Raw genomic sequence first — 16,036 nt, forward strand, 5'->3', positions numbered from 1 at the left:
CATATCTTTATACTATTACCTCCTTCTAGCTATAGGTAATTTTAGTGTCTGCTACCCCTGCCAGATTATAAACTCCTTGAGAGCAGGCATCCTTGTCTATTACTAATTTTATTGCACTCTCCCAAGCACTTAGTACAGTGCTTTGTACATAGTCAATAAATTTGTGTTATTGATAAATATAGCCCTTCTTGCCTACATGCCTCTCAGGCTGATATTAAGCAATCAACAGTAACCGGATCTTGAGGGAAGCTGTGTCCTTGGTTAGTGTCAGATTTTCAAGGTTTAGGAGACTCCAAGAAAGTTGCTTAATGGGGGAGGTAAATTGACCTTAATTACTGAGCGCTTACTTTACGCATAGCACTGTGTTAAGGGATTGGGAGGGTGCAACACAGCAGAGTTGGTAGACACATTCCCTGCCCACGCAAGCTCAGAATCTAGAGGACAATTTACAGTGTCTGCAAACTTCAAAACATTGTCCTTTCTTCCTGCCTTTACTCCCTCTGTCCTTTCCCTAAGTCCAGCCCCAGAGCCCGGGGGAGTGTCCGTAGTTAAAAATATGTAAATAGCTGCGTAAGAAGCTGATGTTTTCAATCCTTTGGCCTTCATCTATATTTTTGTGAGTATCTTTGCCAAGTTTCGGGAGCTGGGGGGCACCTTTGAATTTGCTTATTTCTCTGTGGGTGCTTCTCAGAGAGCGGTCCATGGTCACAGGGCTACCACCGCTCCTGGATTCTTTCGTTCCGGAGGGGAGTTTTCCCCTTTGCTTTTGGCCCCTTCCCAGGATGATTCCTGAGCTATTTTTAGAATGGATCTGCTCTTCTTCCAAAAACGGTGCTCCTGGTGGAGAGCCTAGCATCTGGGGGCTGTACAAACGTATACCCCTTCCTTTCCGCCTTCTTGGAAGGGCCATGGAAACCTTCTCCAGCCCTCAGAATGAAAAGTGTGAGGGCCACTGCTCTAAGTCCCAACATCATCTAAGCCTCATAAAATTCTTCAAATGGTTTCTGCTGAGTAGAGGGACAATGATGATGATGATGATTGCATATTTAATGACCTACGGAGTTGCCCTACTGCATAGATAGCCACATGGTATTTCAAAACGTTATCTTAAGTTAATATGCTGTTGAGCACTTAAAATTACTTGAGAAGCCAAAGGAATCCTAAGTGGTCACATAGTTCAAATTAATCACTAATAGAAATATTTTGAATTCATGTGAAGGTTTAGGGTAAACTTAAGGACCATAAATTTCTGGAGCTTTATATTTAAGAAGTCAGAAAAGACAAATTATAAGCGCTTACTTTGTGCAGAACACTTTATTGAGTTCTTGGGAGAGTACAGCCGAGTTGGTAGACGTGTTGCCTACCCACAAGGAGCCTACAGTTTAGAGGAGGAGGCAGATGTTAAAGTGAATTAGGGCTTTGTACACAAATGCTGTGGGGCCGAGAGTGCAGAGTATCAGGTGCTTGAAAACTACACGTGTATAGGTGACACAGAAGGGAGAGAGAAGAGGGAAAATGAAGGTGTAGTCGGGGAAGACCTCTGAGGAGATGTGATTTATTAAGGTTTTGAGTTGGCTGAGTGGTGGTTGTGAGTGGTTGTGGTATTAAGCTCTTACCATGTGACAAGCACTGGGGTAGATACAAGGTAATCAGGCTGTCCCATGTGGGGCTCTCACTCTCAATCCCCATTTTACAGATGAGGTAACTGAGGCACAGAGAAGTGAAGTGACTTGCTCGAGGACACACAACAGACAAGTGGCAGAGCCGGGATTAGAACCCCCGTCCTCTGACTCCCAAGCCTGTGCTCTTGAACTGACGGAGTGCTTTAAAGGTGATTCATTCATTCATTCATTCATTCAGTCGTATTGAGCGCTTACTGTGTGCAGAGCACTGTACTAAGCACTTGGGAAGTACAAGTTGGCAACATATAGAGACGGTCCCTACCCAACAGTGGGCTCACAGTCTAGAAGGGGGAGACAGAGAACAAAACAAAACATATTAATAAAATAAATAGAATAAATATGTACAAATAAAATAAATAAACAAATATGTACAAGTAAAATAGAGTAATAAATCTGTACAAACATATATACAGGTGCTGTGGGGAGGAGGAGAGGAAAAAGGGGGCTCACTCTGGGAAGGCTTCCTGGAGGAGGTGAGCTCTCAGTAGGGCTTTGAAAGGAGGATACAGATATAGATATGCCTACAATTGTAAACTGCTTTGCCAAATTGGTCAGGTGCTATGAATTTGCATTAAGTCTAAAGAAACACAAAGTAAAGACTCAGTTTGCACTTGGAAAACCCTACACACAACCAAAGATTTTCCTAGGCAACAATGAGCCAAATGCCCTGACATAATTGTGTTATCTAGGCTGTACCTAGGCCAATGATGCAATAATAGATTAGGAAGCAGAAATTTAAATCAAGGGTAGCACATCCTTTAGTAGACAAGGAGTTGCTGTTTGTGGAGATGGATGGGCAACTACTGGAGGCTCTTGTGGTGAGGGGAGATGTGGACTGAACCTTTTTTAGGAAAATGGACTGGAGTGGGGAGAGCCGGGAGGCTGATGCAGTAGTCAAGGCAGGATGTAAGTACTTGTATCAGCATAGTAGCAGTTTGGATAGAGAGAAAATGGGGGATTTTAGCAATGTTGTGAAGATAGAACTGACAGGATGTGGTGACAGATGGAATACTTTGGTTGAATGAGAGAGATGAGTAAAGGATAATGCCTAAGTTACAGGCTTGTGACATAGGATAATGGTGTTGTGTTAGTGATGGGAAAGATCGAGGGAGGGCAGGGTTTGGGTGGGAAGGTGAGGAAGAAGTTCTGTTTTGCATGTGTTTAAATTTGAAGTATCAGCAGTACATCCAAGCAGAGCTGTCCAGAAGGTAGGAGAGGTCAAGGCTGGAGATAAAGATTTGGGAACCATCTGTGTATAGTTGGTAGCCGAAGCCTTGGGAGCGAATGACTACTCAAAGGGAGTGGGGGAAGATGGCTAATAGAAGGGGACCCAAAACTTAGCCTTGAGGGATCCCCACTGGCAGAGGGTGGGGGGCAGAGGAGGAGCCTGCAAAAGAGGCTGAGTGGGAGCAGCCTGAGAGATGGAGAACCAAGAGAGGACAGTATCAGTGAAGTTAACGTTAGATAATGTTTTAAGGAGAAGAGGGTGGCTCACAGTGGCCAAGGCAGCTGACAGGTTAAGGAGAATTAGGGTGGAGTAGAGGACATTAGATTTGTCAAGAAGGAGGCTACCTTAGGGAGGGCAGTTTCTGTAGAGTGAAGGAGGGCAGCCAGATTATAGGAGGTCAAGGAGGGAGAAGAGTCTGTGGAGTCAACGTGTGTAGCATGACTTCCTTGACTGCTGATTGGGACTCTTGGCTTAGTATAAACGTTTGTGCTGACCATTTACTGAGTGCCTGCTTGGCCTGAGCACTGTAGGAAGCATTTGGGAGAGTGCAGTAGCGTTAGTGCACGTGAGCCCTGTGCATCACATCTAAACTGTAGGAGTTTACAACCAGGCAGGGGAAACAGATGACAAAATAAATTACAGATAAGAAGTAATAGGGTGTATTAGATACGAACATAAAGGCTTTAGGAGGTGCTGCTCTGGATTATGAATACTTAAGTTCTTGCATGGCGTGGAACTGCTGAAGTGGCAGTTGGGCAATATTAATAGGAGAGATTAGAAATTAGCTAGGGAAGACCTCTTGGAGGAGGTGTGATTTCAAAGGATTTTGAAGATGGGGAAAGTTGTGCTCTGTTGGCTGTAAAGAGGGAGAGCCCTCTTTAAAGACTGTGAGCCACTGTTGGGTAGGAACCGTCTCTATATGTTGCCAACTTGTACTTCCCAAGCGCTCTGCACACAGTAAGCGCTCAATAAATACGATTGAATGAATGAATGAATGAGAGAATTCCTGGGAGGGTGTGAGCAAGAAGTTGGTGGCAGGAGAGATGAGAGTGGGGCATAGTGACCAGGTTAGCTTAAGAGGAATGAGGAGTATGAGCTGGGATGTGGTGGGGGAAGGGTAGTTAAGTAGGAGGGAGAGAGCTGATAGAGTGCTTTAATGCCAGTAGTCAGGAATTTTGGTTTGATGTTGAGAGGAATGGGCTTGATGCAAAGAGGAAAGTGGTTTTTAAGAGTAGGAAGCTGGATGTAGATGAATGCTTTGGAAAAATGATCCAGATAGAGTAAATTGATCAATCAATCATACTTATTGAACGCTTACTGTGTGCAGAGCACTGTACTAAGCGCTTGGGAGACTACAGTGTAACAGTTGAACAGACACATTCCCTGCCCACGATGCGCTTGCAGTGTAGAAGAGGAGAGACAGACATTAAAAATGTCACCGAGGTGCACGAGTGCCGAGGGGCTGGGATGGAGGATGAATAAAGGAGGCAAGTCAGGGCGATGCAGAAAGGAGTGGAAGAAAAGGAAAATAGGGCTTAGTCAGGGAAGCCACTTGGGGAGATGTCCCTTGACTAAAACTCTGCATACAGTAAGCGCTCAATAAATATGATTGAATGAAAGGAGTAATTGTCTGTTAGATATGAAGAGGTAGGGCATCCCAGTCCAGAGGCAGGATGTGGGCGAGAGGTCAGTGGTGAGATAGATGAGTAAAATGTGGATTAGAGAAAGGAGAAACTGGAGGCAGGAATGGCAGTGAGAAGGGTATTGCAGCAGCCAAGCCAGGATATGAAATTGGGCCTGGGCCAGCCTCGTGGCTGTTTGGAGAGAGAGGAAGGGGTGGGTCCTGAAAATGTTGTGGAGGAATAACAGGTGAGAGTTGACAGCTGACTGAATATGGGGATTGAAAGGCATGGAGGTTGTGGGTTTGAGGGATGGTGAGGGTGATTATTTTGACAGGGGACAGTTAGGTGGCGGAGAGAATTTGGGAGGAAAAAATGGGTGTATGGTTTTGTTTTTATCAAAGTAGGTGGCACGATCATTGGGGGCAAATAGAGAGGTCAGGTGGAGGTGGAGGCCCTGGAGGTTTAAGGAGGGAGTTAAGGTCTGGGAGTTGATGAGGATGGAGGAGTAGTGTTGCTGAGTGCCAGAGAGAGCAGAGTTAAAACAAGAAAGGATGAATCTTTAAGTGGGCTGCTGCTTGGATTTTTGTCAGTAGCACTCCATGGCAGGAGTGGAAGAAGTGTACAGTGAAGTGATTCAGGACTGGGGTTGTCGATAGGAGGTAGTTGGAAGAACAGGGAGCAAGGGAGTTGTTGACCGTGGTGGAGTTGAGAGTTGGGATTTGTGCATTGAGAGATTGGGTAGGAATCCGACTGGGACATCATGGCCTGGGATAAGTGGAGAGGGTCTAGAAAATAGAGGATCTTATGGGGAGACAGCAGCATGGAGTAGAGGATAGAGCATGGGCTCGGGAGTCAAAGGTCATGAGAGAACAGTGTAGCATGGAGAGATATCTGTGAGAGAAACAGCGTAGAGGTTGTGGTAAGTCAGTGTGAAAGATTTGATTAAAATAGGATGAGTATTTGATTGCAAGAGGAGAAAGGTAGTTCTTTAATGGAATCTGATTAGTCCTGGAAAACCTTTCTTGCTTTTTTCTTCCAAAAGATATATTGTGTAATTAAAAAAAAATTAGGCAGTTGAAAAATAAGTTGATTGTAGACTGCAGTTACATTGCCCTTTAATTTAAATATTTGTGATCCTTAAGCTGTTTTGAAAGCAAAAGTAAAGGGTTAAGTTTGCTCGAAGGTATCTCACATTGTTTGAAAAACAAAGTGGAGCTTCCCCCACCCTAAAGGTGAGTGAACTTAATGCTCACAAAAATGTCAGAGGCTTAAGCCAGTGTAAGCTTGCTAAGCATCCCTGCGGGATTCACACAGCTCTGTCTGATCTGTGATTCCCCTTCTGTTTTGTTCTTGGTTTCCTGAGTAGAGACCAGCAAACATAGGGAGTTCAGTTGTGTGTTTGCCCTGTGACCAGACATAGGTAGCTCAGTTGTGTGTTTGCCCTGTAACTAGGTGAAGCCTTGGAAGTCAGACCAACAGAGTTCTTTTTTTATATATTTTGGTACGTTATACCATGAGCAATATAGAGTGATTTGAAACAAATTCAAGCAGTTTTTCAATAAACTAGAGAAGCGGTGTGGCTCACTGGAAAGAGCCCAGGTTTGGGAGTCAGAGGTCATGGGTTCTAATTCCGGCTCCACCACTTGTCAGCTGTGTGACTTTGGGCAACTCACTTAACTTCTCTGTGCCTGTTACCTCATCTGTAAAATGGGGATTGACTGTGAGCCCCACGTGGGACAACCTGATCACCTTGTATCCCCCCGCCAGCGTTTAGAACAGTGCCTTGCACCTAGCGCTTAACAAATACCATTTAAAAAAATTATTTCAAAACTCTTGAGTGTGAGGTGGTGGAGTGCTTTTTTTGTGGCTTGGAGCTACTTTTTCAACTGAAGCAGTTCTTGAACTTAAGGCTGAGACTCGGATTGTATGCAGTTTCCTTTTCCATTTGCCTATATTTCCCTCCATTTGCCTCTTAAATTTCCTGTTCACCTACTCTGTTTTATGGAATTTAAGTTTACTAACTTCCTTTATAGTTCACCTCCTGCTGTTCCTTGCTGCTTTTCTACTACAACCCATCACACGCTGTACTCCTCCAATACTATTCTACTCACTATACCTTGATCTTTCCTGTCTCACTGCCATCCCCATGTCCATTCCTCCTTTTGACCTGGAACTCCCTCCCCCCTCATAGACAGACCACCCACTCTCCCCCCCGTTCAAAGCCCTACTGAAATCACATCTCCTTTGAGAAGGCTTCCCCGACTAAGTCCTCATTTTTCCTACTGTCAGTCAATCAATCAGTGGTATTTATTGAGCACTTCATGCAGAGCACTGTACCAAGAGCTTGGGAGAGTACAGTGCAGCAGAGTTGGTCGACCTGTTCTCTGCCTATGATGAGCTCAAGTCTAGAGGGGGAGATAGACAGTACAAATACATACTTTACGGATTTGTACTTAATAGCCCTTCTGCATCACATATGCACTTGGATCTGTAACCTTTAAGACTTGATATTCACCATATCTACAGCCCTATGGCACTTATGCACATATTGGTAATTTATTTTAGTATGTCTTTCCCCTCTAGACTGTAAGCTCCTTGTAGACAGGGAACATGTCTACCAATTCTTTTGTATTGTCCCAAGCGCTTAGTACTGTGCTCTGTACAGTAACCACTCAGTAAATGTACATTGATTATGTTGATTATGATACACTGATTATGATTATATTGATTATGTTGCCAACTTGTACTTCCCAAGCGTTAGTACAGTGCTCTGCACATAGTAAGTGCTCAATAAATACGACTGATTGATTGATTACTGTTTATCTGCTTTCTCTCCCTTTGTATCTGGAGGCTTACTCATAGAAGTATGCAATGGAGATGAATTGATGGCTGGCTGGTTTCATTCTTCCTTTTAGCCAAAAGGGAAGCTCATACAGTCCATATAAATGCTCATCCTTATTAGTTTCACTTTCAGAGGGACTTTTCTTGTGGCTCCACATTCCTGTTACTGATTACACCACCTGTAGACAGAGGCGGTGTGAGGTGTGTGTGTGTGTCTGTCTGTAAGTGGCTAGGCCTGAGCATCCTAGTTGTATGGACTCTGATTTCTAATTTGTGGAAATGGACTGATTGCTGGAGCAACCGCAGGGGGTTCAGAAGTCTTCTTTATGCCCCTATTCCTGCTTCTGTAATGGGTTCCCTGAGCATGGAGATTTGGGCTACTGATTCCTCACAGCTTCAGAGAGGAGCGGCCGATTCTCCTTCAGTTCTAGACGCATTGGGTATATGCCTGCCCTGTCTTGTGGGTAACATAAGTGCCTTGGTGCCACTTTGTTGAATGAGGCCTCAGGACTTGTTGCAACAAGTCTCAAGACCTCGAGGGCTTAAACAGTGTCAACCGAAATGGTTATTTGTTCTCCTGTACTTATTATACTTGAACTGTCCCTGTAGAGTTCTGGTGTTTAATGATCAAACCAATGATGTGGCCTTTTTGTTATTTTGCAGGGCTTACTTTTAGAGTATATCAAGATTTCAAAAAATTTCTGCTGACGCCTCTCTGACCTGATGTTAGGCTCATTTGTTTATTGCCTCAGGCCTCCTCTCCACCGAGATGGTCATGTGCATTTCTGGTACTCATTGGGACTGAATATCCAAGTTGAGGCATTGGAGAAAATGACTGACTGGAGTTTATTCCTTTATATATGATGGTGGGTCCTTAAAGCTTTATTAGATTAGCTAGTGTGTAAACTTAAGGTGATTGGTTGTTTGGGGTCCATTTGAGGGAGAGCTTATGGCATTACTGTGCTGTCAGGATCCATATTTACTTGGTGTTGGTGGTTGCAGTGCCAAACACAAGCAACAGATCAGCTGCATTGTATAATGCTAGGTGGGGTGACTAACCACCAGACTTTCCAATCCTGCCTCCCACCGCTGCCTGGGAAAAAGAGGAGCCGTTTAGGAGATACGGGGCAGTCAGAGGAACGGCCTATGGAATGCTCAGGGAATAGAGAAGTTTGGGAAAACAGAAAAGGAAGAAAGAGAGAGAAGGAAAAGAAGAGAGACCTGCTGAAAAAGTATGGTCTAAGAGAGGGTCGTGAGAGAATGACAGATGTCAAATAAAAAGAAGTGATGGGAGGGACAAAGGAACAAGAAGAGTTAGAAACATTGTGTCGTTCCCCCCCCCCCCCCCCCCAGACTATAAGCTCACTGTGGGCAGAAAATGTGTCTACCAACTCCGTGGCATTGCACTCTCCCAAGCACTTGGTATAGAGCTCTGCACACGGTAAATGTTCAGAAAATACCATTGATCCAGTGATGCAGGAAAATGAAAGTGAGAAAGGGATTAGGCACCAGGAGGGGAGAAGAACTTCTTTGTTTAGTCTGTATTTCTTAAGCACCTAGTATGGTGCACTGCACCAAATGGGCCCTCAATAAATACTTTTGTTGCTACTGCTACTACTAAGTGGGACAGATGTGCCCAGACACAGGTAAACCGAGTGGAGAAGAAACAGATCGATGAAGAGTTGAAGGCCATGTTAGGAGAAGAGGAGAATAATGGGATAATTACAAGGAGAGGAAAGGGAGAGGATGGAACTGGTGAAATCTGGGTGTTTTTCCATTAGCAAGTATATATAATAAAAAGGTACAGGTCATGTGGGACAGAAATAGTGAAACTCTAGCAGCCATATTCAAGACTAAAATGAACAGTTTTGATGTAAGTCCAGTTCACTCTTAATAATTCACAGAAAGTTAACCATTCTGTGTTGATGATCAAAGCAATCAATGCTGTACCCTGGATATTCATTGCAAAACTATAAGTGCTCATTTATGGATTTAGAAGTTTGGCCTTCTTGCTTCCCAAAATTTATTTTGTAAATTCAAACAAACAATTAAAGTTTTATTTTCAAGGGTTATGGATATAACTTCCATATAGTGTATTAACAATGTTCTTAAGTGTGTCAAACAGTGAAATTTTTACCTCTGAATAGATTTCTTCACTTTGCCTGTTTTCGTAAAGAACTACAGTAAAAATAGTTCAGTTTTGAGTGACTATAAATCTGATTCATCCAATTTAATGTGGAAATTCTCTGTTTTATACCGTTACAAATCCGAGTACTTAATCAGTGGTATCTATTGAGCGCTTATTGTGTGCAGAGTGCTGTACTAAGCACTTGGAAGAGTACAGTACAGCAGAATTAGCAGACACTTTCCTTGCCCAATCTAGAGATGAGCCCAACTCATGAAAATTAGTTTCATAAGACTAAATTTCTTAGAAATCACCTATTTATTCATTCATTCAATCATATTTATTGAGCATGTACTACGTGCGGAGCACTGTACTAACAGTTTGGAAAGTACAATTTGGCAAGAAATAGAGACAATCCTTACCCAACAATGGGCTCACAGTCAAGAAAGCGGGGAGACAGCAGCAAAAAAAAGCCCAAAACAAGTAGTTTATGAATTTGAGCTGAGCTTTCAGGGAAATGATTCAACAGACCTCCTGCATAATCCAGTTTTTTTGGATTGTACCAACTGTGTTTTGAGTGAGAAGCCTACCTTGACTCTTCAGAACTCGCTTTGAGCAATAGGAAAAATGAAGTTATCTTTTATTTATTCATGCATTCAATCGTATTTATTGAGCATTTACTGTGTGCAGAGCACTGTACTAAGCACTTGGGGAGTACAGGTCGGCAACATATAGAGATGGTCCGTACCAACAACGGGCTCACAGTCTAGAAGGGGGAGACAGACAACAAAACATGCAGACAGGTGTCAAACTTTGACTTTTACTTAGGCTTATATTCAGAATTTTCAGCTCTTCATTACTAATGTCTCATCATTACTGTCTTTGCTGATAACTGTGATGTTTGTTACCATAATTTTTTTAACATAAGGAAAATAAAGGGCATCCAAAAGACAATGCAACGTTTCTTGTACAAGTTTAGCTGACTGCAGAAACAAGAGAATGAGAAATCAGTGGACTTTACATCTGGAAAGTTTCATTTCAAAGTTAATTTTTACCTTCTCTCTCCTTTAACCACATTTCGCTATTATGGTGTACTGCTCCCTGGATCTAAAAATCCTATAAAAATCCCACAACCTCACCCATTAATGCTTGGCTAATGGAAGTAGCCACCAAAGGAAATCAACCATGTTTGATCATGTTTAAACTTTTCCCTTCCTAGTGTAATTCCATCCTGTAGTTCCATCCAAATAGGAACAAAATATTTTTGAGTTGCATCCTTTTTTTATCCTATTCTAATTTCTGGATTTGAAAGAAAGAGTGATTTCAGCCCACTGTTTTCTTGTTGATAACTCATCTAATTCATCAGTCTGTGGGTGTCCCCATCTGGTAGGTTCCAAGAATCTGCTGTTGCAGTGTAGCTACATTGGGCTTTTGTGATAATAATAGGCATGGAAGTATTTTAGATGGTGTGGGGGGAAATGATTGGGAAGGAGGAATGTTATATTGATGCCTGTTTGCATGTTTTGATGTCTGTCTCCCCCCTATAGACGGTAAGCCTGTTGTGGCTTATTGCTGTGTTGTACTTTCCAAGCATTTAGTACAGTGTTCTGCACACAGTAAGTGCTCAGTAAATATGATTGAATGAATGTTATGGGGCATGTGTAAAGGTGATGGGAAGGTGTGTGGTGGGACAAAGGCTTCTGACTGAACTCACGAAACTGCCATTATTTCTGCCTAACATCCCCTAAGTATTGCATATTTGTGAAGGACATTTAAATTCTTAATCTGGCAGGCTTTGCAAAGCTTAAACTAATATCATTCAGAATTGTATATTCTTGCAAACTCCCCCACTTGCCCACTCATTCGGTGAACTGAGCAAATGCTTGCCCAGCAGTGCATTTGATTTTAATTTGGAGACAGCATTCTTCTATTCTAATTATGCATCTGGCCTTTAGTGTGTAGTGAGAAGGCTGGGGTAGTTTCAGTATAGGCTTTTGCCTTCCTAATACTGTTTCAATCCCAACGATGTAATACCATTGACTTGGGAGAATTCTTTCTACTTTTGGTGTGGTATTAGGTGTTGTTTCCCATCCTGAAGCCACCACACATTTTGATATGATTATATATTCTGAGTACGTGGACACAGACTTCAGACATCCGGGAATTCTTTCAGGGTAAGCTGCTGTGGTATTTTCCATGCCTGGTTTGTCAATACATTTTAGAAGTAAAATAAGTTGCCCATTCTGTAGACCCTTGATTTTAGGATTTGTTTTACCCAAATCATTCGCATTTATTGAACACTGTGTGTAGAGCATTGTACTAAGCCCTTGGGAGAGTACAGTATAACAGAGCTGGTAGAAATGTTCCCTGCCCACAGTGAGCTTACAATCTAGAGGGGAATTGGTGGTTCTTTGTGGGAGAAATAAAAAAAAAAGTTATTAAGCCTTACTATGTGCCAAGCATTGTACTAAGTGCGGGGTAGATACACGCTTATCAGGTCAGTTAAAGTTCCTGTCCCACGTCGGACTCACAAAGTAGGAGAAAGAACAAACCACATGATACCTATTGCCTGTCAAAGTAGTAGAGCAATTTGTGAGTGAAGGAGCACCAAAGATAAAAAAAAATGTTCTAATTGTTACCATCCAAATAAATTCTGTAAAATTATAGGATGGTCTTTTTTGACTATTTTTTTTGTAATATTAATCAGTTGTTGCAGTTTAAGTTGTAAGTAAAAGGGATGAGATAGGGTGGAGTGAATTATTACCTATTCATTCTGTCTTAATTTCACTGTTTTAAAATCCTTTATTTTCAATCATAGGGCAGAAGCAGTAGTGTTTTTTCATTTGTGAAATGCCCTCACATTTGGGTTAATTGGGGTTTTGTCACACTCAGCATTCATTTTACATTTATGTAGTAAGAGCTAGTTGTGTTGGCTTTGGGTCGAGCCTGTGCTACTTTTCATATTAAAATCGAGAATGTGTAAACTTCGACTTCGCCAACTGCCAGTGAACATTGGGAATCTATTTTTGGCCACATAATTGCCTAGAGAATATACAAAGAGCCAGGCAGAATTATACTGTGGGTTGTTATTTTGCTCGTTAAGGTATAATGCAAACCAAATGGTTTTTGGAGGAGCGAGGGTAGTAGGAGTGTCTCTACTATGGCTTCGGTTAAAATGCCAATGAGTATAGGTGACCATCCAGAGACGCAGCTGGCCTAATGGGAAGAGCACAGGCCTGGGAATCAGAGGACCTGGGTTCTAATCCTTTCTCTGCCAATTGCTTGCTGTGCGAACTTGGGAAAGTCATTTAACTTCTCTGTGCCTGTTACCTCGTTTGTCAAATGCAGATTAAATCCGCCTCCCTCCGAAATAGGCCATGAGCTCCAAGTGGGCAGGGATTGTGTCCAACCTGATAAACTTGATTCTACCCCAGTGCTTGACACATAGCAAGTGCTTAACAAATACCATAAAAATGATCAAACAAGCCAACCCCCACCCTCCCCAAAAGAATCCAACAACAGAAAAATCAGGGCTGCGTTTCCTGCCTGTTGAATAGGTTGGTCCCATGACATTATAGGTGAGGGGAGTTCCTAGTCTTAGTGGGGAAACTCCAAGCAGAAGTTGTGCTTTTCATTATGCTGCAGGTTTAGCTTTGAAGTGTCTTGTGAGCAATCGTGGGAAGCAGTGACCCTGGGAAGATATCCCCCGTCTGCCAGACATATGCTGAAGGTATGTGGATTTCTGGAAGAAGGAAATAGAGAATATTTATTGATCCCTTACTTTGTGCAGAACCGTGGACTGAACACTTGGAAGATTGCGATACAGTTAACACACATGATCCCTGCTCTCCAGACATTTACAGTTTAGCAGGGGAGCAGCTCCTAAAGTAAATTGCAGATAGGAGGAACAAGGAAATGGGGTTATGTACATGAGTTAGTGCTTGAGTAATAAGTGATTCAGGGTGAGATGAGTAATAATAATTACGATGGTCTTTTCTAGGCACTTACTATACCAAGTCCTGTTCTAAGCCCCGGGGTAGATACAAGTTAATCAAGTGGGGAATAGTCCCTGTTCCATGTGGGGCTCACAGTGTAAGTACTTAAGTGCTTAGGTGATATGGGAGTGCTGAAGTGGCAGTTTGGGGGATATGAGGTGGGGAGATTAGAAATGAATTGGGCAAGCCTCCTGGAAGAGATCTATCCTTAGAAGGGCTTTGAAGATGGGGAGAGCTGCAGTCTGTTGGATTTGAATAGCGAGGACGTGAGCAAGAAGTCATGGGTGAGATAAAGGAGGAAGGATAAAGGAGATGCAGGTTATCTTGGGAAGAATGATTCAACCCACATCTCCAGTCCATCACGAACTCCTGTCGGTTACACCTTCACATCACTAAAGATGCCTGTCTACTTGTTTTGTTGTCTGTCTCCCCTTTCAAAAATGTGAGCCCATTGTTAGGTAGGGATTGTCACTATCTGTTGCCAAATTGTGCTTTTCCAAGCACTTAGTGCAGAGCTCTGCACACAGTAAGTGCTCAATAAATACGATTGAATGAGTGAATGAACTAAAATCCATTCAAACTACTGCCACTGTTAATACAGTCACTTATTCATTAATTGATCTTATCCTGCCTTGATTACTGTACCAGCCTCTTTGCTGACCTCCCAGCCTCCTGTCTCTCCCCACTCCAGTCCATGCTTCATTTGGCTGCCTAGATCATTTGTCTACAAAAGCATTCAGGACATGTTTCCCCATTCCTTAAGAAACTCCAGTGGTTGCCCATCCACCTCTTCATCAAACAAAAACTCCTCACCATTGACTTTAAAGCACTCCATCACCTTGCCACCTCACCTCGCTACTTTCCTCCTTGCAACCCAGCCCACACACTTAGCTCCTTGAATGCCAACTTTCTCACTGTGCCTCGATTTCATCTATCTCGCCACTGACCTCTTGCCCATGTCAATCGATCAATCAATTGTATTTATTGAGCACTTACTGTGTGCAGAGCACTGTACTAAGTGCAGGCACTGTCCTGCTTCTGGCCTGGGATGCCCTCCCGGCTCAAATCTGATAGACAATTACTCTCCCCCCCCTTCAAAGCCTTATTGATGCCTTCCCTGACTAAGCCCTCCTTTCTTCTGTTCCCACTCCCTTCTGCAGTTGCCCCGACTTGCTCTCTTTATTCATTTTCCCTCCCAGCCCCACAGCACTTATGTACATAGGTAAGTAATGAATTATTTATATTAATGTCCGTTTCTCCCCCTCTAGACTGCGAGCTCGTTGTGGGCGGGGAACATGTCTGTTTATTGTTATATTGTACTCTCCCAAGCACTTAGTACAGTGCTCTGCACACAGTAAGTGCTCAATAAATACGATTGACTGTGAGCCCACTGTTGGGTAGGGACTGTCTCTATATGTTGCCAACTTGTACTTCCTAAGCGCTTAGTACAGTGCTGTGCACACAGTAAGCGCTCAATAAATACGATTGATTGATTGAATGAAAGTGGGAGAACTGAGCCCCCTTTTTCCTCTCCTCCCCATCGCCCCCACCCTACCTCCTTCCCCTCCCCACAGCACCTGTGTATATGTCTGTGCAGATTTATTACTCTTTTTATTTTACTTGTACATATTTACTATTCTATATATTTTGTTAATGATGTGCATTTAGCTTTAATTCTATTTATTCTGACGACTTGACACCTGTCCATATGTTTTGTTTTGTTGTCTGTCTCCCCCTTCTAGACTGCGAGCCCGTTTTTGGGTAAGGACCGTCTCTGTATGTTGCCAACTTGTACTTCCCAAGTGCTTAGTACAGTGCTCTGCACACAGTAAGCGCTCAATAAATACAAATGAATGAATGAATGAGAAGAATAGATAGGTAGGAGGGAAAGAGAGATGAGTGAGTGCTTTAAAGCCAAAGATGAGTTTCTGCTTGATATGGAGAAGAGTAGGCAACCATTGGAAGTTTTCGAGGCGTGGGGAGGTTTGGGCAGAATAATAACTGCTTGTTATGGAGAAAAGTAGGCAACCATTGGAAGTTTTTGAGGCGAGGGGAGGTTTGGGCAGAATAATAATAGAAAAATGATCTGGGAAACAGTGAGGTATGGACTGAAGTCAGGGAGATCAGTGAGAAGGCTGATGCAGAAGTCAAACCAGGATATGAGCAGTTACCTGGATTAGCATGGTAGCCATTTAATTGAAGAGGAAAGGGAGAATCCTGAAAATGTTGTGAAGCAAAGTGAGCCTGTTTCTAGACTGTGAGCCCATTGTTGGGTAGGGACCGTCTCTATATGTTGCCAACTTGTACTTCCCGAGCGCTTAGTACAGTGCTCTGCACACAGTAAGCGCTTTATACGATTGAATGAATGAATGAATGAAAGCCTGACAGAATTTAGCATCAGGCTGGGTGTGGAAGTTGAAAGAGAGCAAGGAATCAAGGATAACGTTTGGGCTTTGGAAACAAGTAGTATGGTGGTGGTGTCAACTGTGATGGAAAGTTAGGTGGAGAAGAGGATTTAAGAGGGAAGATGAGTTTAGATGAGT

The 16,036-nt window shown here is 42.9% G+C and overlaps 1 protein-coding gene across 2 annotated transcripts in view; it reads left to right on the forward strand.

The window, feature by feature from the left end:
- Nucleotides 1–16,036, forward strand: part of MPP7 (membrane palmitoylated protein 7) — a 248,633-nt gene that overhangs the window by 12,132 nt on the left and 220,465 nt on the right. Inside the window, exon 1 of one of the 2 annotated variants that reach the window (XM_038755706.1) lies at nucleotides 13,210–13,228. The exons of the other annotated variant lie outside the window; for it this stretch is intronic. The gene's annotated coding sequence lies outside the window, so the exon portion shown is untranslated. Of the gene's footprint in view, nucleotides 1–13,209; nucleotides 13,229–16,036 lie in introns of those variants that run through there. 2 annotated transcript variants of the gene reach the window in all.

This window comes from Tachyglossus aculeatus, chromosome 13 (assembly GCF_015852505.1).
Source record: "Tachyglossus aculeatus isolate mTacAcu1 chromosome 13, mTacAcu1.pri, whole genome shotgun sequence".
NCBI lineage: Eukaryota > Metazoa > Chordata > Mammalia > Monotremata > Tachyglossidae > Tachyglossus > Tachyglossus aculeatus.